The 27,815-nt window shown below is 32.3% G+C and overlaps 1 protein-coding gene across 1 annotated transcript in view; it reads right to left on the bottom strand.

The window, feature by feature from the left end:
- LOC147065102 (putative fatty acyl-CoA reductase CG5065) overlaps nucleotides 1-22,969 on the bottom strand; it is a 77,966-nt gene extending 54,997 nt beyond the window's left edge. Inside the window, exons 1-2 of the mRNA XM_085957111.1 lie at nucleotides 22,848-22,969; nucleotides 20,058-20,196 (exon numbers count right to left, since the gene is read on the bottom strand). The gene's annotated coding sequence lies outside the window, so the exon portion shown is untranslated. The remainder of the gene's footprint in view (nucleotides 1-20,057; nucleotides 20,197-22,847) is intronic.
- Between the last annotated feature and the right edge of the window lie 4,846 nt (nucleotides 22,970-27,815).

Raw genomic sequence — 27,815 nt, 5'->3', positions numbered from 1 at the left:
TTAGTAAAAAAAAAGTCGCATGTGGTGCTATTTCACTTAAAGAAAAATATGTAGTTGTATTATGGAATTTGATGTGATATGATGATTCATAATTATAATTAAATGACAATTCACGTGTAGAATTTTATTTTATAATTATTTTTAGTGTGTTGTTTCTCGTCTAATAAAAGTGGCTATTTATCCAATACGGGGAAGGGTCGTACGATACTTGGTTACCACAAAATTATCGCAATCAGTACTCCATAATTCAAATGAATTTATTTAAAAATACACGGAATGCCCTTAAGTTTTCCACGGAATACCATTTTGCTAACACTACTGTAGAGAGCGCAAAATACTCCGAAAATTCTTTGGACCCACGTTGGAAAATGGGAACTACAGAATAAAAATGAACCACGAGTTGGAAGACCTGATTGAACAGCAAACAAGCATAAGATACTGTAAGTCCCAAAGACTACGATGGGCGAAACATGTGCAGAGAATGCCTGAACTAAGAGCGCCAAGGATCATGACGAAGTGGCTACCCCAACGGAAGAGACCCAGATGCCGTCCAAGAAGGAGATGGGCTGACGCCGTAGAAGTAGACTGGCTTCATATAGGAAGACCTGGTAACTGTAGAAGTGTGGCGAGAGACCAGAGTGAGTGGAGAGCGGTTGTGGAGGAGGCCAAATCCCACCCCGGGATGTAGCGCCGTGGAAGAAGAAGAACACTACTAACTGTAGAACATCACATTTCCCTTAAACTTGCCGGTGTGTAGGGCGGTCAGTCAACCATCATGGCTTTGGGACACGCTTCAGAATATGGGAGCCATGACGTACCTATTCCACAAAAATTAATAAAGATCGCTACTTACTGATTACGTCAGTTGAGGATGTTTTTGATTATTATAAAAATCCTTTCGTACATACAGAGCACAGTGATGCACGTAAATTACCACATCACACTTGCTGTATTTTTTTATGATTATGCCGTTCGAATGCATAATATGTGTCATGTGAGGTAAGTATCTGAAACCTATTAAGATTTTTAGAAACATGTCTGGGGCATTTTATAGATATATTATTTCCACATAAAATATTAGTATTGTCTATTGTCGTATGTATGTTAATTCTGATCTGTCTTTAATAATTTATCATGACAAAGTAAGTAAGCACCTACGTTTTTTGTTTTTCAATATTAGCAATAAAACGATTTATCCTACATAACATGCAATATCCTGGTTAAACCTTGTAATTATACATTTACATACAAAAGCAATATGCACACAAATTATTATGATGGAAACAAATCACGTAGTAGTTTTATTTGACATTACTAAGTATTTTAATAAATAATTGCTCAAAAATAACACTAAAACGTTTTTCCTAACCACAAAAGAAAACCTCCGTAGAATAATAAAAATATTTAATATACACGCGGATATTATTTTAAATGTTCCAAGAAGTTTTCCATATATATTATATTCTTGGAAAGTTACCAATCACTTACTTAGTTACTACGGTGAAATAATATGTATTCTGTTAATGATATATATATATATATATATATATATATATAAAACAGAGATGCATATGGCATTATCTGACAGATTCTTCCATCATTAGCAAAATTCCATACCTATAAGACTGCGGGTATTTACTATATGAAAATGATGATTTGTATACTTATAGCAAATTAATAATTTGTAGGTATATTAAAATACTAATGAAAGGGCGAGGCGTAAAGTATTCAACCAATGTATCAGCACTTACACATGCATGTAACAATGTATTTATTACATCACCATGTTCGATCCTTAGAGGATCATATTGTGAAACGGTATTAAAAAAAACGAAGGAATAGAAGGATAAGAGTAAATACAAAACTCATCCTCACGTAGGTAGAATATATCAATATTCAAAGCGATTTGGTTGAACACAGTTATAACCCGCCGAATTGTGTTACAAATGGAAGGTTATTTAGTTATGCACCCCTTGAGAGATCAAACAACTGATGTTTTCGATTTCTAAGATAGTTAGCAGGGACACACAAGCCAATGCTATCAATAATAGTAGAGTACTGAGGCTGAGGTGCTAACACGTCGGCTTGTAATGTCGTGGTTCCCAGATTCGAATCATATGTCTAGCAAATACACATATTATTTTTCAATGTGTGTTTAGAGTCAGAAAAAGTTAGTAACACCCGTTACTCGTAAAAATAAAAAACAATCTGTTAATGCAAACCTCCGCTCCGTTTAGGCCAATATGATCTTCTTAAAATCAGACATTGTCAAAACATAGGTCGGAATAAGCCGAATATAGATCTCTTCTGACTTTTAGACTACAGTTTTTCAGCATATCTAAGAGAAAGTCAGTTAGATTATACATAAAGTACCTAAATAAAACATTAAGTGTACACATCATTTTAATACTTAATGTTTTGTACAATCTACAGTAAGTTATTAAGTGATGATAACTTAACTACTAATTTGATAATAATGATCGTTTAGTTTAATCTTTAGGTTGATAAATTTTGCCTCTGGCAATAAAGTCGTGGTTACACAACCATAAAACGTGTTGTGTAATTAAGTATTAAAATATAGTTTACTGATAAAACATGAAGATATTATATCTTAATGTACCTACCTAATGTTATTTATTATATCTGGGTATTTGGAAAAAATCAGTAGGACGGTATTGATAATTTACCTATATTAAGCACTATTTTGTAGATAAAGCAAAGTTGTTATCGTAAGCAATGTTCCCTCTAATTTTTCTATTGTGCGTGTGGATCATCAACGCATCTGAGCAGTGGCATAACTAGGGTTGGTGTCACCCGTCACCCGGTGTTGTAAGTTTACACCCCCCCCCCACAAACACACACATTTTTAATTATTAGTTAGTGTGAGGACTGTGCGGGGTATGAAAACATGACGTGTGCGGACACATTTTGGTAGGATTACAGGGAACATCGATCGTAAGCTTATTATTTTTATTATCAATGAAACAAATTAATGAAGAAAATTGGCCTTTACCAGTCTTTTCTTGGCGTACTTTTTTGCCTTTTTGTGAGTGTACACAGTGCCTGAAGATGCCGAAAGGCGAAACCCGGGTCGCAAAAACGACTCAAATGGAAAAGTATAAAACTTAAATCCATTAGAATTCTAATGATTTTTGATGTATATATATACTTATTAGGTTTTTACTGACAATTCATAATTTGTTTGTTGTATTTTTTCTCTTTTTTTGTAACCTCTGACTAGATAGGTAGGTAATGGAGTTTTTACCTACTCTATTGTATTGATTTACTATATAAGGTAGAGTTAAGAGTTTTCGTTGTCAGTGTGTGTTTGCCTTTGGTGAGTGTACACGACGCCTGAAAATGACGAAAGGCGAAACCCGGGTCGCGAGAAACGACTTAAATGGAATAGTACAGAACTTGAATCCATTAGAATTTAAATTCAAATTCCATCAAGTACCTTCGGTCGAAAGTATTAACATTTTTTGTTTGTTTAAGATAAAATGCCGACATGAAGAAATTAGTACTGTCGGAGTGATATATTATAGTAAAATTTCTATAAGCAATATAGCAGAAAAGTTTGTTGAGAATTGCATTGTAAATTGCCACACTTGCATTCACATGGCTACCCGTGAGAATTTTAATTTGCATTTTTAATTATGTTATCCAATTAAGCGATTCGTGCATTTACGTCTTATTCTGATGCATATGAATTAAGGCATAACTGGATGAAATATGAACAATTTGGATATATAAATTTATTATTCTGTAGTATATTACTCTATGACAACATCTTCTTGGCTACCTATTAAAACTGTGAACTAACATGCTCCTCCCATTTTTAACCGCACTTCCATTGTAAACCAACAAGCTCTTCCCACTTAGTCGACAACAGCGCCTTCCTTCACGTAGCCAAGAAGATGTTGTCGTACATTAGTTGACGCTATCCCGAAGAAACTGACCCAGATTGTATATTATAAAAAGTATTACTTATTGTGTTTTATTTTAACGGCGCGCGGCTTAACGGTCGGCTTATAGCGTCGTGGGTCCCAGGTTCGAATCCTGGGTGTGGCATGTACACATATTGTTTTTCAATTTATCTTTGAGTCAGAGTATGGACCTAATAGGTTGAGCAAGTGGCTGACATCCATTTCTCATAAAAACTAAATATGTTAATAAAACCTCTACTCTGTGGAGGCCCATATGGTCTTATTAGGATCGGACATGGTAAGGAAGAAAAATATTACATATAAAATTATAATATATTCAATTAAGTACGTAAACTAAATTTAATGTTGAAATATATGAAGTACTTATGTGTGCTGAATACTACCGAAGGATGATACTCATCAAAGGGTGGCAAATCAACAAATTAATTCATGATATTTATATATAAACATAAGCACATAACAATTAAAGATCTCCGAACATGCACTAAAAATGTAAACAAATTTACTGAAAAGCATTCTCTCGAAGTGTTCATAGAATGGTTTATAATAGGCATAAAATGTTTTAAAAATAAAATGTATTTGTACGTAACCAAGATATTAACCGATTCATTAAGTTATAATATGTGAGGGGTATTAATATAATGAATTGTTTTAATGGAGAGCAAAAACCGTTTCGTTCGTATTGTAATAAAGAATAACAACACAATTTGTCTTAATATACTTACACACAGGGCTTTTTTTGTCATAACGCGGTGGAACGGTGTTCCGGCACCTTTTTTCACGGTATTTTTAATGTTTCAAAAGCAATTAGATGAAACATTGTTTGCGCTTTCATAGTACAAGTTAATTTTCCTGAATCATCCCATATGAAAAGACATATCCTGAAAATTGAATTATATTACCATTTTGTGAATGTGAACGCGAATTTTTGCAAATGAATATTACCTCAATAAGAGTTGAAGACCAAAACAGTTTCAGCATTTATGATCATCACCTTTGATACTTTTCGATGCTTCGAAATACGTTGATCGGTGGTTATTCAGTGGAAGATATTCGGCCATAGACTCTACTAAGAAAAGGAATCGAGACGATTTGCCAGAGGAAAATTGGACTGAAATTTGGAAATCACCATAGGCCCCACAAAGGGTGGGGGGATGACAGGGCTCTAGCCTAGGGGATCGACCAGATAAGTGAGATAAACGCACATAACAAATTTGATCTAATCGTAATTTTTTTTTTTAAATATGTGGTTGTGTAATTGCATTTTTTGGTTGAATTCTGATGAATCACTGAATCCCCTTAATTTTACCTCGAACACATTTAAAAAACGCTACCTTAGAGCTTCGCACTGCCTTTAACCTTAGTGATAGCTAGAGGGCCTGCCAAAGATCCTGGACTGGGAACCCGCTTCAGGATCTGGGAGCCATGGAAATAGCTATATACTTTTATTCAAATATGTATAAGTATGATGTTTTTACAATTTTATTTTTTGCAACTTTAGTTCTTTATTTGTATTTTTGTTTGTTTGATTAATTTTTTATGCACTTCGTGGCATAGGAAAAGTTGCTTTAAATGATATTTGAATATAATTTTCCTAAGAAGTTTGGCATGAAGTCAGTTCCGGCACCTTTGTTTTAAAAAAAAAGCCCTGCTTATCATGCCCCACATAAGGGGTGGGGGCTGACAGCGCTCTAGCCTGGAGACCCGGGCTTAGGAGGGGCCCGGTGAGGCCAGTCGACCAGATAAGTGAGATAAACACACATATCAAATTTGCTTTAATCGTAAAAAAGTCATCTGTGGCGCTATTTTTCTTCAATAATGTTATTATTTAAAATTATGTGTTTGTAAGATAAAATATTTAATTGTGTATCGACTCTCGACAACTCCTTAATTCAAATGGATGTATTAAAATATACAACAAAAACTGTAAATTTACACATTAACTTTACCGCGTACACCATTTAGAAAACGCTACTTTAGAGCATCACACTGTCTTTATCCTTAGAGATAGGTAGAGTGGCCCGCCAAAGATCCTAGCATGGGGGGCCGGTTCAGGATGTGGGGGCCATGCTGCTTATACATATTCATATTTTGATCATAATACATTAATAAAGGTTTCAACTATTTTCTTTACTTGTATATTTCGCGGAAACTTTGAGTTGGCACCCTGGCGGCAACCACCTTAGATGCGGCCTTGACTACGCCCAAACAAATTATCGTGCGTCACTCATTGTCAAAGTGTATGTTGGTATTCTGTCATATACGATAATCAACTTAATTCAACATTGACAAAACCTATTGACATAATATTTATAAAATAAAAATGAATGTAGTAGGTAGGTACCAACTTATAGTAAATCAAAATAGTGTTGATTTGGTACTTACGACCATTCATTAAAAATTACTAGCCATAAACATACTTACATATAATTAAATATTGGTTTCTAGGGCAAAATATCCGTCCCAAAGGTAGTTGCGGGTTGGAATCCCGCATTTAAATGATATTCAGATTATTTTATTTTTGAACTTGCAATGGGGTCAAGAGCGTGGATTTGGTGGGTGGTTAAAAAAACTTCGACAGGAAACGACAATAATTATTGGATTGTAAATCCAATGAAAAAATCTCATTATTATAATGTTTGAGACTTTCAACGGTTGTTTTTTTATCGTATTATATTCTTGGGTTTTTACTTCATGTACTCCTTCTTTCCTCAAAGTTTCAGGCTCGTTGCAGAGGCCATTATCGAAAGATATACTTTATGTTATGATTCAATTTAATGTAATTATATATAGTGTTATCAAACGAAACCTTTAGCACGAAAACGTTTCGAATTCCAAATCAGTAATCTAACCAAAAATATCGAAACATCCTTAACTAAAGGTTGAAAAGCCCTGCCATATGAAAATAATTCATCAGAAAGTAATTCATCCCCAAAGTAGGAAGACGCAACCGATTTTTTTTTTCGAGTCACGCGTCGCTTCGCGTCACCCCACGCGGGCGGCGCAATCGTTAAAGAAATGTACCGAATCGCAAGCAAAACCCCAATGATACAGTTGTTTCAGTGTTAATTCCGGTAATGTGCCCACATAAATTAATTAACCCCAGTGTCAGCACCGAATAAATTAAAAGTGTTACGACAATCGACACGTAATAATAATGTATTTTCTCTGTTGTAATTAATGATGTAATATCACCAATGCTTGTATAATTTAGTATAAATAAATCCAGCCCTGCGCAGGACCCTTCAAATCAAAAACCTGTGTTCATCCTTTTTAAACTAATTGTGCCGCCATGATGTCCTCATTTCCCAAACACAAATAATGCTCAATGAAGGATATCACCAGCCCACATGTGAGTCTTTCTTTATGATGTATTAATAGGTATAATATGAGGTACTAAGGCCAATCGGCCTTTTATCCCAGCGTTTGTATACCCACTAACGTAGAGCGCATGGCTCTTTGTCGTGCTTCTAAAGGAAAAAATGAAAAAGACAAGGAACTGGGAAAAATAGTGGTCATACAGTGGTTTCTCCTTTGAATTGACGGAGTCAGCACTGCGCAATATATTTTTTTATATCTATGCAGATGTGAGAGGGAACCAAATAGCCTTTTTTTGTCTTCTACTGTAGGTAAAAAATATAGACTTAAGAAGACTTTAACAGTAGTATTGCTCGTGGTCTCGAAAATTTGGTGGAGATGGCTGGATCGTAATTGTTTAGATCTTTGATCGATTGGTTTGGGAAGTTTGCTGTCATGGATCTGTAGATTTTTTTCAATTTCAAGACTTGGTCGTTAATGGTTTCTACGTTCAAGTCTCTGTGAAGAGTAGTATTGCGTACAGACCATGGGGCATCTGTAATTGTTCTAAGAGATTTGTTTTGTGTAGTCTGTAGTGTTTTAAAATGTTCTGTAGGATTAGCATAGGCCCAGATGGGGGCAGCAATATGTTATGATGAAGTGTAGTGTAAGAGCGGAATTTAGAATCCAATATTTCGATCTTAAGGATACGTTGCCGAAAAGGACGACTTAACTATAAACTATACTGACTATAGAGTTAAGGAACCCTTAACCGTAGACTACTTTTATTATGAACATGCCCCCTTCTGTAGTACCATTTACCACTGACAGCTGCTGTCAAAATAAATTTTCGTGTCTATAAAACAGTCCATACAGTCAAATTCATTTAACAATTTATCTCAATATGGATATTGATAGTGTTAATTCATTTGGCATGTACTTGCAGAATATTATTTTACTTTTTATACGCAAGCCCGCAGAAATACAAGATGCCAGCCAGAATGACACATATCTTGCGGTGCCTGTGGAATCACGTATAATGACTGATAACGGAAACATAAGAGTATTATAATTAAACATTAATATGTATTTATAAAGTGCAGTTTTTTGTCATCGTTTAACAATTATAAAATAATTTACCTAAACTATAGGAAAGAGAATTTTTAAATATGGTATTATTTTCAATAAAAAAACAAACGAAGCTTTAAGACGAGGTGAACCATAGACAATATGTTTTTAACTAAGGACAATGTTTCTGCATAGTGTTTTCTGCTGAGGAAATTTTAGTTATGACAAATGTTTCTGCATTCCACTCTAAGTGTATGAATGAAAACGCTGCTCTAAGAATACCAAAAGGAATCCGATTAACTAAGAGCAAACGTTGCTCATTATATAATATCAAAAAGATTATATAAGTATACATAAGGGTTACAGAATTAGACAAAGTAATCGAATCCCACTTAATACACCCAACATATCAAATAGTCACATACTATAAAAGAATATTAAGCCAACATTTATAGTGATTTTAAATAATATGAATTACAGAATGCGTATCATCACGCAGAACCTGCATATCATTTGGGCTGTGATATAGTATCGTAAAGCTTACAGAATTATGAGAGATGTTCGTGGGAATCTTGGGAGTATAAATTATTTTTTAAATAATATGTATTTCTAGTATAACAAAATGATTATACTATGGTGTCATTATTTGACTAAAACTAATACATAATTAATGTATATAACCGCGAGGTGTATTAATTATTAATACCATGCAATCCGCACGCAAGTATGAATCGAAATTAATTACATAATTATTTATTCATGGACTCGTGAAGAACACCTGATCATTTTTTAACAGAGCTGTATCTAGGATCATAAAATGCCATTTATGTATTATACATAATAATAATATATTTATAGTAGCAGTCTAAGGCATTAGCGATGAGAAAAACATCTACAATATCGAAGCTTCAAATACTTAGGCGTACATATCACGAGACTTGGCATTTTGCAAAAGAGAGCTCGCTATCCGAATAGGAATGGCTGAAGCAACATTCAACTCTATGCGGACGCATGACACCTTACCAAGATTCAGAGCAATCGTATACTGAACTTCGAGAACAACTGATGGTTACGATGGATACTGGGTGTGTGGTGGTATGACTTTAGGAGTATCGAGGTGATAATCTGACAACCAAGCAGTCTCTAATCACGCTGAGAGTGATGAGGCGATGTTGCACCTGGCTCGAATATGTGCTGTGGACACCAGAAGAGAACTTCAACCTGGCTTGCCTATACTTCAAGCCAACCGAATTATATACTGTCTATACTATATTATATTAGTATATACTGCGAAGCTACGGGATGTTTTTGGACATTTTTGCCAAAGTTTGTACATTGCGTTTTTGGCATGTCTCATGACTTCGATTTTTTCATAGTTATTATACTCGTATTATAGAATATTGGAAAGTTATGTATTTTTAACATGCAAATTTATTAATTTACTTTATTTGATCAGTTAAATACAACTGTCTGACCTGTATATATTTTTAATTGATTATTTAGATCGAAAGGTAGTGTGTTTTTACCATGTCCCACACCTAAATTCAAATAAACAAAGTCTGATTTTGTCATTAATTTTGAGTGTGTAAAATTAAATTTGTATTGTCTTCAACAGCTTGAATTATATATTTTTGGAAAATATACAGGTTTTCCGTAAATTTGGACCAATATTGATAAAAATCACGTTTGAAGTGTGTCCCAGGATATTTGAAAAAGTGAAATTCCACATTTCGTTACCACGATTTTAGCATGACGGCGAAAAAATTCCACTATAAATATGTAATTTTTAATGTAGCAACACTTTTGTGTAACTCTGATCGCCATTTACAATTTAAATTGTTGGTGTGTGTCGGTATCGCTATCAGAACAGGTTGCTCTCTGGGTTGGGCATTTAAGAAGTTCCACTACTGTTACCACGATTTGTAAGGTAAGAAATCACATATTTCTATTTCATATACTATACATGTGGAGCTTATGTTTCATACTTCAGATATAATAAAACATATTGCAGGTTTAACAATAAAACTAAGCTAAAATTTGACTTCAAACACTACTGAAACAGAATCCGTTACTTCCATTCCGAAACTATATTGGTGGTAACGTATATGTGGAATGTAAAAGTAACGAAATGGAATGCATAAAGTTGGGTTTACATTGTGTGTTTAGTTCTTCATAGATTATAAAAAGTTTTATTTTGTCTGTTCGTATGAAAAACAAAAATATTTTCATTAAAAAATATAGAAAATAACCTGACTATATAATAGATATGCATTATTTTCTCTTTAAAATTTTTTTTTTTTATTTAGTTGTACCAATTCATTTTTTAAATACCGCTCACTCCTGCTCAGAAAATGATAATTTATAGGAAGAGATTAAAACGCGATCCAGCTAAATATGACGAATATAAAAAAAATATATTTAAAAAGAATTAAGCCCAAGATTAAAAAAGTATGTGGTATGTCTGAATACGCAAAACTAGCGTAGCTAAAAGTATGGAGAGATAAAAAAACAACAGAAGGAAAAGAAAAAACACCAGACTGAAATAATTGCGAGACAGTCACTGGCTCTATCATACTCTTTCTGTTATACGCCACCAAAATTTTAAAACTTTTCCATACATTTTAGGCATAGAAATTTATAAAAATGTATAAAAAGTATTTTTTTGTCACGTTTAACAGAAATGTGTACCCTATTAGATTTAATACCTGGAACTGTAGGTATTCGCGAAATGTCAGAAATGTACGTCTTGATTACAATCAACCTGTATAGCTACATTTTATGTTGATGAATACAAATCAATTTCAAAACAATATACAGTCGAACTTGGTTATTACAAGGAAGATGGGACCGACTGAATTTGCTTGTTATGAGCATTACTTGTTATATCAGAGAATAGGTATTTTTAAATGAGCATGTAACATTACACAAAAAGTCGAAAATAAAAAATCTGGAAACCATCGTAAAATCCCCGAAACAAGCATGGCATTCATAAACTACAAAAGAAGTTGTTTATTGTTATGAACGCTGGTAGGTACCTACGGACTTCACAAACCTTGGATTTTTCAACCATATGCGTGGATATTTTTTTATTATTGTCGGCGAAACACCAATAAGGTAGGTACTTAGACACTTTACTAGTGTCATAAACGTAATCCAGCCCCGTCTGCATCCTGTCCAATCTGATTTTATTGCTTAGGGTCGAAATGTTTTTAAACGGTCGACACATTAACAGTATTTAAGCTCGGCATATCCGATAAGTTGCTCGTTATAACAGTGAATAAATTAAATTTATGGCGAAAATCATAAACCAAATGTCAAAAAATGTTTCCTTATTACATCCGAGATCTCGCTATGTCCGAGATCGTAATAACCGAGTTCGACTGTAATTACTTTCGTAAAAGTTATGTACTCCGTGCCGCGCTAAGAACTCGCGTCCGAATCCCTTGCTGATTTCATTTTATTTCATATATTGTTAATTTGCTTTAAAATATTTTGTTTGAGTTACAAATAATATAAATGCCAAATAAAAGTTATGGTAATGTATAGTGTGTCAAAATTATTACCTACCTTATTTTACTAGTATTGTGAAATTTATTATCAAATATGTCTATTTTAGTAATTAAGTTTGATTCGTTCTGTTATTGTGACGCACGTTGAATATATATCTGACTATCAAAAAATTCAAATAAATTTCATAAAACAAAAATTTGTTTTTATGGTAACATGTTACTTTAGCTTTACAAATTACATTCCGTTACCATTTCGTTCTATTCCGAAAATGTCCCAAAAAAAGTTGAACAATAACTATTTTTCATTTGATTATTAAATAACGAAACTGATGTATTTTTCCAATAAAATTTAGTAAAAGTGATTACTGTCTTTAAAAAAATAGCAGAACGAACATTAATTGGTTTTTTCAAATATTAAAGGAAAAATGCTCTGCCATTACAGACATAGGGTAACGGAGTGGAACGAAATGTGACAAAGAATTAAAATTCAATAATATTTTTTGACTATTTGTAGTTTTATTTTTAAGTGTATGGTTTTTTTTTAATCTAATAGAGCTCTTTTAAGTGATAAAAAGTGTCTCATTCATGTTTTATAAGCTTAGTTTCGTGGTCACGGAACGGAAACTTATTATGCCCAATTTCATAATAAAAATGATATAAATATTGTATTAATCAATATTTTGCTGAAAAAGAGCTGCCACTAATTCAGCAATAGAACAAGAAATCTGCTAGCTATATAAAGACCTGGAATGACGCAAGCAGACTGGCAAGTGACAATGATTCTTGGAGGTGCCGTATGGTGGCCATATGCTCCAGCTAAAGGGCGTACACAGCAAAAAACAGCAAAAAACAGCAAAAAAAAGTAAAAGAAGCAGGTCGTCAATTTCACAAAACGTAACTTTTAGCAAAATGTTCAAAGTCAAACAATATGAAGTCATAATATACATTATCTATAGTCAGTGGTGTATCGTCCATAGATGCTGTAGTTATATATTTTATAAGACTTTTTGGTTGGTTGTTAGCTGTATATAAAAATGTATAGGTAGTTACTTATATAATAGCACATATCTACTTGGTACTCTGCAATTAATACTACATAACCTACTATTTCATTGGCTGCTTCTCATAATTTAATTTAAAAAATATATAAAAAGTATAAATGTATTTTACGATAACATCTCGTCAAGCTAAAATCACCGCACGCTACCGATTGCAATATATGTAATTATCACAATGCCGCGAATTGATTCGCTAAAAATTTCGCTTTAATATCGAAATTTAAGATGGGAGGGAAAATAGTTGAATGTTTTTAAAGTCGTCTGCGCTTATTGAATACACTACAAGTGTGTGGTTTTGTTCGCGTACACTAATATCCGCGGGCACATATTAAATCTGGCGCGCTAAGTTATCACTGCGCCCTATGGCCCGTGCGCATTTGTCCGACCATCGACAATGTTCTTACTACGCTACTGGCAAACGAGCATATTTTTTTTCTCAACTGCGAAAGATCAGACTTTATTTATTTGTCTTTAATTGCTTCTTATTTTAAAAAAATGTGTGTGAAAGTGTTTTTGTTAGTATGCTACAGTGAGTATTTCGACATTGTGTGATTATGTGTAAAGGTGCAAAATAATTCTAAATACTACAATTAGATATATGTACGTTATATTATCACTGTATGACTCTAAGTAAGAAGTATTATTAGCAGCGCTCGAAATCCAAAAGTTTACGAACCGGAGCGCTCTATAATTTTCTGAAGATATTTACATAGTTATCAAATTTTATAAAAATGAGTGTGTTAGAATTTTTGATATACGGCCTATCTAGCTCAGATGGGCAAATTATTTTTTCCACGAGACGGAGTGATAATGTTACCGATTCCATGAACCGGAACGGCGCTCCGGTGCGCTCCGGTCCATTTCGAGCACTGATTATTAGGTATTATTATTTTTTGTGTTATAAACTGTTACGGTTTCTGTAATATAAAAATATGTGTTTATAAGTAAAATAATGTCACAGATTTTATTTAGCAAGTTATGTTAAACATCTGAATGCAGAAATATTCTAACTCATATATAATTATTTTTAGAAGGGAGTTCTATGAAACAACCTACTTCAATAATTATCTATTATTTATATAAATAAATGTATAGGTAGATACATCATATTTTAGTAGAACTGTTGATGTAAACTTTACAGTCGTCGATTTTACGTAAGTATGGAATTAAACTTATGACGAGTTTCGGAAACTCATTGTTTTTTTTTTTTATTATGATTGAAGTGAAATCAGAAGTGAAAGCAATAATTTTGAAATTCTCATTGCCAGTGGAAAAATTAAGGGTAGAAACTGAATAGGAAGTTCGTCTACCTGCACTACAATATGATCCAACCAAGTGAAGTACGCTGTAGGTCTGTCAATGGTCACAATCATGGGCCCCACATCGTGAAGCGGGCCCCCAGGCTAGGATCTTTGGCGGGGCCCCCTACCTATCGCTAAGAATAAAGGCAGTATGTACGTGGTAAAAATAATCTGTATATTTAGTGTTTCATTGTATATTTTAATACATCCATACGAATTATGGAGATGTCGAGTATTGATACACAATTAAAAATTGTATCGTACAACCAAATATCTTTAAATCATATTATTAAAAGTAAATAGGGCCGCAGGCAACTTTTTTACCATTAAAGCAAATTTGTGATGTGTGTTTATCTCACTTATCTAGTCGATTCGCCTCAGAGAGACAGGACTAGGTTATAGTAAACGAGTCATGATCCTCAATAGTGAGAAACATCGAAACGATGATGTAGTCGAGATTTTATTATTTTCATAGTTTCTAGGGGTCGTCCATGTATGACGTCACCGTAAAGTGCGAATGGCTGATGTTTTTTGACATGTGACAAGTTTTTGAAGAAACTACGACGTCAAAAACCCATCAACATGTAAATTCATTTTGATCTCCAATAATAACACTTTTCATGCAAGGAAATATATTTTGTTAAAAGAATTCTTTATTTCATTATTCTGAATGATTTTATCATAAAAAATCTATTTAATATTTTTTATGAATTACTTTTTTTTATTTTTTGGTGAAAATTTTTAAATTCTCGAGAATCTGCAATTTCATGAAAAAAATCTCGGAAAACGGGTGTTTTGTCATTATTTCTCGAGAATTCTCGATCATATTCCTGCTATTCACACCGGTAGATTTCTCTGGGTTCTTAATGATTGTGTCGCTAGATTTCAAAATCGGCCAAGTCCATAATAGACGAATAGGAGAAAAACAGCTTTTTGTTTTCTCAAATACAGTCACAAGGGTGAAAGTTTATATTATTTCGAGTATAGAATATTTAAAATTAATAAATTCCACATTGTGATAATGCAGAAATGTTAGAAAGCAGTAGTTCTTCAGCAATTCACAAAAAAAGTCAAAAATACCTAAAGGTGGACTTGGCTGATTTTGAAATGTAGCTACATAATTCCTTTAAACTGATCTGCTATCCATAAATGTTTAAACTCACTTTAAACCGTCATACGGACGAGGAAATCATACTAGTTTGAATCCAAAATTTAGGCATTTCAAAAACAGTGGTTGATAAGTAAATTTTGAGAACGGTGCATTACATTTATAGATTAGGCATATCGTAATAACGGACTTATCACTTGAAGCACTGACCTTTATAAAAAAGAAACACTAGATTGGTACCAAATATGCATTGTAATGTAATGAATTTCATCTTTGAACGCACCGTAATATGTACTTTACAAGTGGCGACCTCGCAGACCCACATGTATATTAAATAATTTATACACTACCTAATGATGGATTAGACAAAAAACTGAAAAGTTAACTGAGAAGTTGTTCAAGGATTTTAGATGTGGTACACTCATGCTAAACTTTATGTTAAACTACATACTAGTCGACGAAATAAATTTAAATCCATCAATCATAAGATACGAGTAATATTTATAATACGAGGGTGGGTCAATAAGTCCTTAGAAAAGCCGACGGGTGGCGCGACTAGTACTGTAAGCGGTTTGTTTTCATGCAGCGGCACTACCGATTCAGTATGCTGCGAAGTTTCAATCAGATTGGTCGGGTTGTTGTGTGTTTCTCGTACATTTAAAAAAAAAAATTGCTTGTGGAAAATGGAAAAATGGAAAATGGAGAAAATTGAGTTTAGAGCTGTTATTAAACATTTTAATATAAAAGGGTTAACAGCAAAGGAAATAAAAAATGAGTTGGATTTAGTTCACGGCACATCTGCTCCTTCACTTGCAACTATTTATAACTGGTTAAATGAATTTAAACGTGGTCGTACATCAACAAAGGATGAACCACGCTCAGGACGTCCTGTAGAGGTGACTACACCAGAAATGATCAATAAAATCTACGATATGGTGTTAAGTGACCGAAGATTAAAGTTTAGTGAGATAATTGAGGTTACAGGGATCTCAAAAGGTAGCGTCATTTCTATTTTACATGACAAATTGGGCATGAAAAAAGTTTCTGCAAGATGGGTGCCGCGTTTGCTCACAGTCGACAATAAACGCAATAGGGTGGTGGCCTCTAAAGCCCTGTTGTCGCTCATGCAACGCAATCCGGATAAATTTTTTCGTCGCTTTGTGACTGTAGATGAAACATGGATACACCACTATACTCCCGAGACGAAAGAACAGTCAAAGCAGTGGATTGCGAAAGGCAAACCATGTCCAAAGAAGGCGAAAACCGTAAAATCAGCTGGTAAGGTTATGGCTACTGTATTTTGGGATGCACGTGGAATTATTTTCGTTGACTATTTGGAAAAAGGAAAAACAATAACAGGGGATTATTATGCATCTTTATTGGACCAGCTAAAAAACAAAATTGAAGAAAAACGGCCTCATTTAAACAGGAAAAAAATCCTCTTTCATCAGGACAATGCCCGTGTTCACACATGTTTACGATCAATGGCTAAAATTGAAGAATTGAAGTTCGAATTGGTCGACCACCCACCGTATTCGCCAGATTTAGCCCCCAGTGACTTTTTCCTTTTCCCAAACTTAAAAAAATGGCTAAGTGGACAACGTTTTTTTTCAAATGAAGAAGTCATCGATCGGACAAATGCTTATTTTGAGGACCTTCCGAAAACTTATTTTTCTGACGGTTTAAAAAAAATTGAGAAACGTCTAACCAAGTGTATTGAGCTCCAAGGAGATTATGTTGAGAAATAAAAAAAAATACAAAAATAAAAACTGTTTTAATGCTTTTTTCTAAGGAATTATTGACCCACCCTCGTATTATGGTTGGGCTCCGTTGTAAAAGTCAGTGTTTCCCAAGCTAATAATATACTAATAGAGTACCTATCTATACGTTTTATAATTTTGTTGCACTTTGCCCTTTTTTGCACTTTTTACAACAGTGATACGCCCCTTTGCCTGATTACCTCGCATACAATTAGATCAAATGATATTCACTTGTATTAATATAATATGTAGTTATTAGTGGCGAAGGGTGGAGGTAGGCTGTTAAGATCTGACATAAATAATCCATACTTAACTTTGTCAGTTAAACGTGTTTGTTTCCATTGAACTTAGACTACAGTGTGTAATTAATAGTGTTTGTAAGTTTTTATAATTCAATTAAAGCTTGCCTAAAACAAACCATAATAGTTTAGGTATGCTATGGGCTATCCGACAAAAATTGTGCACACGTTTTCAGTCATAATTATTTGTTTTCGTTGAATTAAGAATACATATTTATCGCTCAGTTTTTAAAATTCTAAATTGATAAAAAATATTCCTTTGTCTATAAAATGTTTAAAATTATATCTCGTTTAATGGCATAATGTTAGATATTTTATAGATAAACGAAGATTTTTTGATCATTATCTACAATGGCTTAGATTAGGCAAAGTTCAATAGAATTTTATATACTAACAAACACTATCTAAAATTCTACAAATTGTAGTCTTAGTTCAATAAAAACAAATACGTTCGACTAACAAAGTTTAGCGTGCATTGTTTATATCGGATCTTAACAGCCTACCTCCACTCTTCGCCACTGACTAATATAAGTCTAAGTACCTATACGCTTTATAAATTTGCACTTTTTACTACAAAGCTACGCCTATTTGCCTAATTACCTCGCATAAAATTAGATCAAATCTTATTCACTTATATTAATATAAATGTAGGAACCAGAAAATAAATACATAATATACGTAAAAAAATATTTTTAGAATATATTACATCATTTTCATCCTCGAGCCGGAGTGCAAAGTTATAAAGTGGCAACTCTTTGAAGGCATAAATTTTACTGGCTTACCCCATTTTTATAGCAATTGGAAGACGATATCTTCTTCCTCGTCGTCACCCATATGACTGACGATATAGTGATCATTCTGGAATAGATACTCTGAAACTCTGGATTGCTTTCCCGAATTTTCCTTATTCTCCGCAAGTCCTATTATGGTAGAAGTTATTGGTTTTTCAGTGAATTCTTTCACTCTAAATTATATCATGAGTTCTTTGATGTCTGTTATGTTTTATTTGTATACTGTCTTTTATCGACTATTCTGAGCTGTGAATTGATTTTCTTATTGGATGTCTACTGATTAATGTCAATCAAAAATTATCATACATAATTTTCAAAACACTTCTGGAAAATAAGTTTATTCAAAAATTATCATTTTAAAAGGTAAATTTCGCAGCTAAAATGTGATAATTGACACTGTTCTATTCATGGCACTACAGTAAAATCGTACAATTGGCAACACGTTGCGAATCTTTAAATCTTTTGTCAAGGTTGCGGTTCGGGAAATGCTGGTGTAGGTCAATGAGTTTAAAAATACCATGTATATTGTTTATGGTGTACAATGTCAATCATCGGTATTCTGCGAATAATTATCATGTTCATGTTCCAGTTGTCTAAATCGTGTCTTACCGTGAATTGAGCAGTGATCCCAGCTGGGTTTACGCGAGATCTGTCAGCGGTTCCGTGAGAATTCGGAAAAGCTCACCCTGCATTTAAAAAATGAGTACATATTCGGAAAGATGAGCTTATTTAAGTTTAGATACCGCATAGTAGTTATTATTGAACTAGAGTGGATTCTACACGGGAAGAATTTTTTTCTCAACTGCTACCCACGGTTTAAGCGTTGGACTATCACGCCGTGAGTCCCAGGTTCGTATCCTGGGTCTGGCAAGTACACATTTTTCAATTTGTGTCTGTAAGGGCCTAATAGGTTGAGCAAGTGGTTGACATCCATTTCTCGTAAAAAACAAAATCTGTTAATAAAAACCTCTACTCTGTAGAGACCCATATGATCCTATTAGGATCGGATATGGTCGAAAGAAGAAAGAAATGAAGGAACAAAAATTGTTTTAATATATATTTTTGATGTGTATGTAGGTACGTCCTAATTATTGTTTACTAACCCTACAGTTATTTAACCCACTGATAGGCAGGCCGTGTGTTGCTTAGGGCAAGACGTTTTTACGAGGGTGGAAGATAGCTCCACTAGCGACAGAATATGAAAAATGCGATTAATTTCATTTTAATGATAATTTACATTTTAAAATGTTTTGAAGTACCTAGGTATACCTATATCAAAACAGATTAGTAAATGACTCAACACTCTCAATGAAATTTTCAATTTTATTTATCCAAAGCCATAGTAATTTTACAAAATTCTGTTATAAAAAGAATATGCGTTCCCTGAGCATATTATTATTTTATGATTTTTTAATTAGTAAAAATAAGCGTTCACGTTTTTTTTCAAGGTCGCGTAGAGATTTTTGAATAATTCACAGTTTAATATTTAATATATTTCATTTTAAAAAACAACGATTTATCCAAAAAAATAATAAGTATAATTAGAAACTTTTTTTATCGAAATTTATATTGAACCGAGTTTCACTATGGCCACAATACAAAATACCGAATAAAAACAACCCTAAAACAATAATAAAAGAGACCGTCCGATGTACGCATATTAAAAACGGTTTTTAATGATAATTTTATCTTTAAATTAAAAAAATATATATTTTCCTTTGTATGGTTTATTCAAAATACCTACGTATTGATTAATTTTTAAAAAATCTGAAATGTAAATTATCATTAAAATATTATAAAATTTCACCCTTCGTATGCTGTCGTTAGATGTAGGTATCCAATATATCTACAGTAGTAATGCAGTTCGCAGTAATGTTAGTAATGGATATAATAATAAAAAAGTGGTAATGGGTACTTACAGTTCACTTCTGGTTCAGATCCCTGCATTATTTTTCAGAGCACTTCGTTTAAGGATTGTTATTGTAGAAAACTACTTATAGTACTTATTCATTTACTTAGGATTTAATAGATAGATAGCTTACCTACCATCCCAATCAACTAATTATTATACTCATCAAGAAATCGATGTAAAGAAGTCTTTTAATGCGTCTTTTAATATATTATTTTATCTAATTGCATTTATTTCTATAATAATTATATATTGACTCATATTTTTATAATCTGTATACATATTGTGATAACTGATAACATAAAAATTCTATTGGATATTATATATAAGTACAGTTATTTAACTATCAGCATACAATATATAATCATTATTTATTATAAGTAGTACCTATTTACAAAATAATATGTAATTATAAAATTGGCATCATTATTCATTACCAACTACAATGTTTTTTTTTGTCTAGTGGATATATTTTTTTTTTTTTTTTGAATTATTAATGACCATGTCCTTGTTTTTTCGTACAAGGTGGTTGTTAGTAATTTTGAACAATCACAAACACCCAGGCTTTGAGAAAAACACATAAATGTTTTTGTCATGACTGTGAATCGAACCCAGGAACTCTCGGGTGGAAGGCGAGCGCCTTACCAACTGCACCACGAGAGCCGCCTCTAGTATATTGTGAAAAACAACATCATAAAATATCTATGGTCTTTGAGAATTTTATGATCAGTATATGAAAAAAGGATATTTTTTATTTATTAAACCTTTAATTTCTTCTCGCAAAACGGTGAAAGAAACTGTAATGCTAAATTTTATAACACTGACAAGGTATCAAAATGCAATACTATGAAATATTTCAATTGTGTGGGTTGAGTAAATAAAAAAACTCATTAACTGCATTACCAATTTTTCACATATCATAAATTAACTATACACTAGAACTACGAGTAGATATAGGTACATAGGGGACGTATTATATATTAATTAAGCTCATTATTTACAGTAAAAAGTTTCATTTTAATTGTCACCGCAATTTCAATACCTGTGAATTTATAAACTAAAAGATTTGTCTTTTGTGGCATGTGTTGTACATAGGTTCGAATACTACATACAAATACATAAGTATCACATTGGAATCCAGTGAATAACTAATAACAAATTACCGAAAAAATATTTGAAGATACCTCCAAACTGTGGAAGTCTATATTATTCTTCTTGGATCAATGATAAATTACATAGGTAAACGCTGTATGTGATAGGCAACCAATACTTTTTTTAATGTTTAAATACATAATAATGTGTAGTATTTATTCTATAAGTATGTAGGTGTGTACTTTATAATATCACTGATATTGAAATAACGGGATAATTGGGTACTTTGATAAAAGAGAACGATTTGTTTGTAATAAATGAATTTAAAGCTGCAAGGAGTTATTAAAAAACAAATACTTAATCAATGAAAAAACTATCTAGAATATTGAAATATAAAAAAATTAGGTAAACGACTATCTAAGTGGACGGAAGAAGTCCACGGCGTGAACGTTTTATAAATAAACCCTTTACGACGAAAGATTGGAATTCGCAATTTGCTCAGTTACGTATTTTCACTGGATTTCACACGCATTGATATAATTAACATGTACATTTTGCCAGTTTTGTGATTCGAACCCGTGAATCATTACTTCAAACGCTCTATCACTGCTTTATCGCAGAGTTTTAATGGGTTAACTAACATAAACTAATCGTGTATAAAGTAAATAAAGTTGTCACAGCAATACTACGACTAGGTAACTTGATTTATAGTGTTTTCACGAATATTACTGAAATTTAATATAATGCAACCAGCAGATTGGTGGTTAAAAAGGTGATCTTCATAGTCCACACTCCCTACATTATTTAAAAAAGAGGTTATCTACAGTTACGTACCGAAAAAAATAATTTGAGATAATATCTAATAGTTGCTTAGATTTGTATATTTACAAAATTACTGAATACTACCATGATGAATTATTGAAATAAGAGCTAATAATTTCAATCCACTTACATGCACTGAATCGAATTTAAATTCAATTTCTCATAAAAATCAATAAAGTTATTCTGTTATGAGGTGACAATATGGATATTACAAAAACTCCCCGATTATAATAATAATTATACTATATAAAATATCCCTCACCCCACCTCACCACTCCACCGTTGCTATCTGACCACTTTACCAAGTCGTGACGAATTGTTGCAAGTGCGTACGTTGTTTACAACATTTTTTATCTTGAGATATCGAAATAAAACTCTAAAAATTACATCTATAAACTGTGCAAGCTTAATTTATACTTGTTTAGTAGTTTTTCAGTTATAGTAGAATACACAAACATACAAAAGCAAATTTTGAAAATAAAAAAATACTAATTGTAATAAAAATTGTGAATACGCTGATCAAAATGCAAGTAGGTACTTACCTATTTTAAAATCACATACAGACACTTAAATTGCATTATTTGTATGGTATAAAATATATCGTATCTATTTATTCAGATTAAACATCTATTAAATCAAAAGTTTTAAACTATAATACAACATCGTTTGATTTAAGTTTTATGCATATGATATTCAGGCGATTTTATAACTATACTTGTTGTATTATATTTTATATTTTATAACTATACTATATTGTACGCAAAATACATTGATCCTCTTTCTTAATATAATTATGTCCACCAAGTTTACTGAATTCAAAGTGTTAATTATTTTACTTTACGAACAATATAAATTAACTGCAAGGTCTCTGTTGTTTATCATTTACCAGTAATTTCTGATGAATACAAAAATTAATATTCAATGTGTACCGCGCACGACTATTCCGTATTAAAATAATGAGTAAGTGTGCGGAGGCCTGCGACGTAAAGCGTACTTACTCCTTGACGCGTGACTGTAAACTGATTGTTCGTGTGAACGCAATATTTAAACAAATCCGTCCATCAATATTCCATCTTGGTAGTATGCAGCGGTAGTTTTTTACGCATTCTCAAACTGCGGTACGCAAAGGTAAATCCTTTTTTTGACGAATCTACAACTGTGCGACCTTTAGTTTGTTTTATTTTTACTAATCTTACATTATTAACTTCGCGTGCGTTCTGTAATCGTATCCAGATAATTGACTTGCCTAGAGTCATAACGCACATATTAAAAAAATCGAGTTTTGAGATAATCGCAAAAAATCACCAGAGCACTGTTTTTTGTATTTTTTTGTTGAATTATTAATAACCATGTCCTTACTTTTTCATACAAGGTGGTTGTTAGTAATTTTGAAGAATTACAAACACCCAGGCTTTGAGAAAATCACATCAATATTGTGTCCTCACCGGGTCGAACCCAGAACTCTCGGGTGGAAGGCCAGCGCGTTACGCACTGCACCACGAGAGCCGCCTGTTTTTTGTAATTAGAAGAAAAGTATTGAACTCCCTTGAATATTAATTAGTGAGTGAGTCGATCTACATTTTTTTAATTTATAATATTCATAAGACCGTAGACAAACAGCACACTATGAGAAATAGAGCTCCCTGTCGGTTTATTTTATACTTATCGACCGCTAAAGTGATAAAGTGATAAATATTATCAAAGTTAGGGTAGGTTTGTATCAAAGTATTAGCACTTATTGTAACAATTACAATAAGCTTATTGCAAACCTACCCTAAGTTTGATAATATTTATCTCTTTAGCGGTCGATAATTAGTATAGAATAGACCCACTGATTGGTAAGAAAGGCCTTGGTGACATAACTCACATTGTTCATTGAAAAATGTAAGTTATGACACCAACGATTTTCACATGGTTTAAAGTGACTTTTGATACCTACCTATTTTTCTTTATGTATATTAACGCTTTCGCTGCTGAAGACTTAATGAGATTTTAATTGCCCCCTTTAAAATGCACGTTAATTACATCGATCGGCCGCTGGGTCATTACGCACCGTGTGCGTCTTCCGCGTCCAAAGTATTAATGCTTTTCGAATCACTTGATATAGTTGACTCAAAAAATGATAAAATTGCAAAATGTGAGTTATGACTATGCGAATCAATTGACTGCGAAAAAAATAATTGCATGCGTAGGCTGACTCACAAACTTATTATAAAATATTACCTACCACCTACTGATACCTCTTCGACGAGGTGGCATTACAAGCACATGCTCTAAAAAGGACGAAACTAATGTGTATATTATTATAGATTTAAAAATACGGATGGTTATTATAAATACAGTGATTATGTAGCTGTTTTAGAGATTAATTATTATTGTTTACTTATTTATCAAGGATAACCGTTTTATATGGCGATTACTATGTTTACATCTCGAGAAGTGTCTCAAATAGTGTAAGGAAATCGCTAAAAAAAGAAAGCCGGTCCAACTTTTAATATCTAAACACTAAACCACAGTACAGATTAATAAATAGAATTCTCATAGGCTATACTCGTAACTAAGGAATCCAATCCCAAGCCAAAATTCTGATCCCGGGATTTCGGGATTACAATTTGACAATCCCGGGATTGGCATTTTTTTCCATTGTTGATATAAAAAAAATATATTTACAAATAACATTGATAAAATCGGTCAAAAATAAATCTAGTATAATTTATACTATTTGAGACAATAATTATTGTTAATATTGTATACGTTCAATCTTGGAAATACATAAGTTTAATGGAGTAAATAATATTGTAATATAAATAATAATGTGAATTTAATATGAGATTGCTATTTCTGATAGTAAAGACTTAATGAATGGGTTAGCGAGGTTTAAAATAGTAAAGCAAACATGGTGGCCTTTCCGCTTCATAAATCTAATTAGTCAGCCAAATATGAAACTGCCGTAAAACGTATGAGATCATGGTGGAATTACTTTGTTACTAGTGCTAAGCATTGTTTTTTCCAAATTTTTCATTTTTATTAATTTATGTGAAAAAATAAAATGAATCGGCAACTTACACATGGGTATAAATCAAACTTCATTCAAACTCAGTTTATTTCTAATGTAGTTATTTGTTATTAAAAGTATTTTTTCTGTTATATTTTCCATAAATATTGATAAAAAAATTAATCCAGAAAGTTTCGGGATTATGTTTATCAATTCCGGGATTCATAGGTATCGAAAATAGCTCGGGATCCCGGGATTGGAATCCCTACTAGTAACGGTAAAATTTGATGCAGGGTTTTAATGAATGTGTGAGTAAATCTGAAGTTGCTACAGGTAGAGAAATAAAATACAGAGCCGTAATTATTGATATCTACTTTTCATTAGCAAGATTTAATATGAAACATATCAAAATTAGTGATATTGCTATTTAAACACGTTTTATAAATTAGCATAAGTACGTATTTAATTTACACTTTTACACACAATTAGGTAGAAACATATTTTACAGATACCTATTGAAAAAGAGCATAATTGAATTTTGTAGTATATTTATATGAAATTGATGAACATAAATACAGAAAACATATTGTACAGAATAATTATACAAAATATTAAGTGTTATTATATAAATGTCATCAAACGTATTACATGACATATTTAAGATTAAATAATATCAATATATGTAAAGTAAGTCGGGAGAATACACCTAATTTTTACGAATTGTAATACGAATTGTTTATACGATTGTAAAATATTATATTTATTTTCAAAATAAAAACATAGTTATATTGGAAAAAACACTTGAATATAATATTTAGCAGCAATACTTTTAAAAATTTAACTGGTACAATACAAAAAATATATAAAAACTAAAAATGCCATCTTCCACTTTGTCGGTGGAAGATGCCATAAACTTAAAAAAAATTTAAGACTTCGTACGCAGGTAGCAAATGTCCGGATTGGACATGCTTGTTGAATGTAGCCATTGTTGGCATCTTACACATGCAATCCAATCAACTGTAGGACCTTCTTTATCAAAGTAATATCCCTTGCAAATGGCGCAATAATTTTCTTCATCACTCAATTCACTCACATCAGAAAGGCTAATTATGCTACAATACAACAATATGGAATTTTTATATTATTTTTTTCAATGACAGAAATACGTTTTAATGATAATGTAATAATGATTAAAGATGAGGCTCTGCAAAATACAAAAAACTGAGATAGTGAATGACCAAAATAGTCCAAATGGCATCTTCTCCCATTTGTAGGGGTAAGATGCCAAGGACAGAAATAAAATAACACCAGTGTGCAAGATAACCTCAAATAGTAAAATTTGATGCCAAGCATAGTATTATTCAATAAAACTCAACTTAACCATAAAACAAATCAAATCTTTATGCTGAGAATATTTTGAGTAAATAAAGTACCACCAAAAAAATGGGTATTTCCCTGCTTTTATAAGCGTATTTTTTTAATTTAAAATTTAACACGACCAACGCCTAGCATGTATTCTCCGGTACTAACTTATCTATGGGTACTAATGACAGATCCTAAAAATGGTTACTGTACCGATATCTAGCGATGGACGAATAAATTATTTGAGCTTTGGCGTCTTCCCCCATTAGGCATATTCCCCCGATTTTTCTTACAGCAATTTTTAATGAACATAAAACTGAGAGCACTTGTCAGGTCGAAACACAACCTTAGAATGACGTTTTATTGACACGTGTTAAAGTTTATCTCATATTCTTTCTTACTTCAGGTTGGCTGCCTGCATATCCTTACCCGTTAGGAATTTCAGTTCCCATTAATTATTCTGAGTTCCCTGCGCTAAACTAAAGATCACGCGTCAAGTGAAGAGACAAGGATGGATTAATATGGTTAAAAGAGAAGGCCGTCGAGTCTCCGAGATCTGGAACAGCACATATTAGGTGAAACTAAAATTTTCTAATAGGTGTTAACTGATATCTTCATCTTTTAACCCATAGCTTACGGACCGCACAAAATTGTGTTTTCGCTAATTACTTTTCAAATGCAAATTAACACGTTAATTACGAAATAATTAAAAGGGCCCGTAAGCATTGTGTTAATACTACTAATATGAATAAAATGAAATGAATAATTCGAGTTTATAACCAATTTAATTAATTAAGTACATTAATAATTTTCTTTTTTAATTCATTCCCGAATAATAAAGTCAGTAATCATCAGTGGTGAGGGGCTGTAGTGGATGTAGGCTGTGGAGTTAATGTATTCGACATAAATATTGCACACTAAGCTTTGTCAGACATACTTTATATATTAAAATTTTTCGGGTGTATTATTTTTTTCGCAGATGTGATTTTTTTTAAATTTCGACATAAAATTCGGACATTTTGGCATTCATCTACCAACAAAATAACTAACTTTTTAGAAGAGACTAAAGCAATAATTATTCTATTTAAATCTAATTAGCTGGTGTTATTTGATTAATTAAGTACATTAAATGTGTGTAGTTATAGTAGTATTTTATTATTAATCTTAGTTTTAACTAAGTTCTAATAAGACTAATTTCGTTTTCCGTAATATAATATGTAATAGTTTTTTTTATCATCTAGAACTAGATTCTAGCCCTTCTCAAACTCTTTCATATCACGTCCCCCGTAATCAGAAAAAAATTTAACTCCAAAAATTTTAGTCTTTAGTGACCAACAGTACTTTATTTACCATTAATTATTATTATAGGTACATTTTTATTAAAAATAATAGAACATTTACTTAAAAAACAAAGAAAAATTAGGTAGCTTCAAATTTATAACAGAGAGTCTACAAAAACAATTTAATGAAAGGGGGGGTTTGATTGCATATTTTTAC

The sequence above is a fragment of the Rhyacophila brunnea genome, unplaced genomic scaffold, assembly GCF_057557595.1.
Source record: "Rhyacophila brunnea isolate RB1 unplaced genomic scaffold, BYU_Rbru_1.0 scaffold_6, whole genome shotgun sequence".
Taxonomy (NCBI): Eukaryota; Metazoa; Arthropoda; class Insecta; order Trichoptera; family Rhyacophilidae; genus Rhyacophila; species Rhyacophila brunnea.
The sequence above is the reverse complement of the archived record's forward strand: the minus strand, read 5'-3'. Positions and strand labels throughout refer to the sequence as shown.